Consider the following 3,424-nt stretch of genomic DNA (forward strand, 5'->3'; position numbering starts at 1 on the left):
AAAAGCTGAAAAGAAATTCTGTTGCAAGATGTACATTCTGAGAATCTAGGACAATGGTTGCACTATTTTTGTAAATAAATTCATGATGTGGCTAGATGTTGTCTGACAGTTATTTTTTGTTTTCTTTTAATGGGGTATAAGACTGGTTTGATGACATGAAAAGTGTTACAGGAAGTTTCCTACCTGCCCCTGAGTATCAATGTGCTACAATTGCATATGCATCAGAGTCTCTACTGCTTAAAACCTCCCATGAAATAAGGTTTCTGTTTGTAGTTACATATTTGCTTTCAATTTATAAATACTAACGTCTTCAAAATATGGGGAGGTGAGACAGCTCACAATTTATTCCCCAAAGTGAGCACACCAAATGAATAACAGTCTCTTTTATGCTGATTTACTGCAGCAGGACTTGAAGAGATTTATCTGAAGTTAGTGTGGCTGCACACGTAGCAAGGCACACACTCTCCTTGCTAAAATATCAGCACGGACTACGGGCTCCAGACTTAAGGCAAATCCTTCCAAATCTGAAAAAAAAAAATCATGGAACATGGACTGATGGTCAAGAGACAGCACACCTGTAGTGCAATCCCTATTCCCAAGAGACAAAATGCCATATTTGGGGCACAGCTGTAGAATTCTCTGGGGGGGGGGCATCACGTCACCAGATAAAGAACACCAAAAATGGGCCAGTTCATAGAATGATAGATTACAATACAACCCCCCCCCCCTTAGTCTCAACCCAGCCAGTGTCCACCATCCTCATTACAGGCAACTCTGAGAGGAAGGCTACATCTCTATCTTTCTCCCTAGATATGTGCTTGGATTTCTCCAAAGAAAATAAAAACAAAGGAACAATGTGGGTGAAAGCTTAAGTGGTGGTCCCATGAGTGACACACTAGCCAAGATCAGGGAGAAACCATCCCTGAGCATCCACCTACAGTCAATGGCTCCCTCCTTCCCAGTGAGCAGACTAGCTCCTCGGGCACCCAGTTGCCAGCTGAATTCCATCATGCCTCTGACTGAGCTCTGCTGCTCTGTGGAGCAAGCCAAAGAAATCACTGGATGGAAGCCACAGGCTTCACCTCAGGTGACCAGCTAGAAGCCTTCAGCTACATCCCAGTGGATAGCGCTGTGGCAGTGGAGTGCGATGAACAAGTCCTGGGGCAATTTGAAGTCTTAGGGGGTCTATGCACTGAATGAAAATGTATCCAGCTTCTGAAGGCCATGCAGGAGTTCTGACAAGTGAAGAAAGCTGATAGACAAGGACAGTAGGATCAGAACACAATGAACATGAAATCGCACTAGCTACCCTTTGTTACAATTATGACTTGCAGCTAATATTAGTGGAGGATATTCCTCATGAAGGCAGGCTCTGTGACTCAGGAAGGGACTAAGGATCCTTGTGTATCTGTGGGCCAGACCAAGTTAGATTTTGATTATAAGATGTGTGTTTCAGGGATCAGACAGTGGCATAGAGCATTAAGCGTACATGGCACCAAGGACCAGCATAAAGATCCTGGTTCAAGCCCCCGGCTCTCCACCTGCAGGGGACTCGCTTCACAAGCGGGGAAACAAGTCTGCAGATGTCTATCTTTCTCTCCCCCTCTCTGTCTTCCCCTCCTCTCTCGATTTCTTTCTGTCTTATCCAACAACAGCAACAGCAGTGGCAACAATAACAAGGGCAACAAAGTGGGGGAAAAATGGCCTCCCGGAGCAGTGGATTTATAGTGCAGGCACCAAGTCCCAGCGATAACCCTGAAGGCAAAAAAAAAAAAATTGTATTTCAGACCTGACGATTGTGTTAAGGCAAAGGTTGCTCTAGCTTGAGCCACCTCATAGGTGCATTTTTATTTACATTTTTATTAATCCTAAAAGGGAAGATGATAATAAATAAAGTGAACTCACCTGCAATTTTTTGTAAGCATTTCCTTCTCACCACAGTTTCTAAAACTTGGAGGAAATTCACTATCTAGAAAAAGGTTCCATTTGGCTGATGGAAAAGAAGCACATGGTCTTCTCATGCCCAGATCATCTATTCCTGCTCCCAGAATCCAGTGGCCTAGTAAGGTGCCAACACTGCCCATTCATACCAGGCAGTTATACACTTAGAAAGCTGAGGAGGTGAGAGGCACTGGCTCTTCAGTGCAGAAGCCAAGATTTTCATTTCCTCTAATCAGCCATACCCTTCAGGGAAAGTTCACATGAGAAAAAAAAAAAAGACTCATAGAAGGTGGAAGGGAGTGATCCTGTTTCTTCTGTCTTTTGGAAGCTGTAAAGGTTCTGTCTTTTGGAAGAGCTATAAAAGTATAGGTATTTACTCCTGACCACAGAATGTGAGCTCAGATCTACAGGGATGCAGAGATTGCATGGGCCCCAGATCACATCAAATCAATGGGGATTACAATCAACAATATACCTTTCCCATACTTGGGAGCTACTCTCTTCCCTGATCCATCTTTCTGGTCCTTTTTCCAGCCATGACATCACCTCCCCAGACAATAACTTGAATCCACCTGCATTTCATATTTCAGGCTCAGGGGAAGAAGAAAAAAAAATTAGCATAGCCACAGGCCCTTTGGGATATAACTAAAATATGCCTACTAGCTATCTACAACATGGAGACACTCCCCCAACTCTTTCATCTGCAATATTCCAGCCCTTAGGTTCATGATTAGTCAACAATTTGTTTGGCTTTATATGTTAACTCTCTTTTCAGCCATCAGGTTCCAGATGTTAGCATGATGCCAACCAGACTTCCCTGGACAGACAATCCCACCAATGTGTCCTGGAGCTCCAATTCCCCAGAGCCCTTCCCCACTATGGAAAGAGAGAGGCAATATGAATCAACCTCTCAATGCCCATGTTCAGCTGGAAAGCAATTACAGAAGCCAGACCTTCCACCTTCTGCATCCCACAATGACCTTGGGTCCATACTCCCAGAGGGTTAAAGAATGGGAAAACTATCAGGGGAGGAGATGTGGTACCAGATACAGAGTTCTGGTGGTGGGAGTTGTGCAGAGTTGTACCCCTCTTGTCCCACCCTACTAGGGAAAGAGAGAGGCAGACTGGGGGTATGGACCGACCAGTCAACGCCCATGTTCAGCGGGGAAGCAATTACAGAAGCCAGACCTTCTACCTTCTGCAACCCTCAACGACCCTGGGTCCATGCTCCCAGAGGGATAGAGAATGGGAAGGCTACCATGGGAGGGGGTGGGTTATGGGGATTGGGTGTTGGGAATTGTGTGGAGTTGTACCCCTCCTACCTTATGCTTTTGTTCACTAATCCTTTCTTAAATAAAAAATTAAAAAAAAATTTAAGTATAGGTATTAGCTGTTTCCTGAAGGTTTTGTAGAATTCATTTTTAAAGCCATCTGGTCTTGGACTTTTGTTGTTGGGAAGACTTTTGATAACTGTTTCAATTTC

At 44.3% G+C, this 3,424-nt stretch overlaps 1 pseudogene; it reads left to right on the top strand.

Moving 5' to 3' along the window:
- The first annotated feature begins 317 nt into the window (after nt 1–317).
- Nucleotides 318–1,246, top strand: LOC103127912 (UV radiation resistance-associated gene protein-like; annotated as a pseudogene).
- Nucleotides 1,247–3,424: the final 2,178 nt, after the last annotated feature.

The sequence above is a fragment of the Erinaceus europaeus genome, chromosome 9 (assembly GCF_950295315.1).
Source record: "Erinaceus europaeus chromosome 9, mEriEur2.1, whole genome shotgun sequence".
Taxonomy (NCBI): Eukaryota; Metazoa; Chordata; class Mammalia; order Eulipotyphla; family Erinaceidae; genus Erinaceus; species Erinaceus europaeus.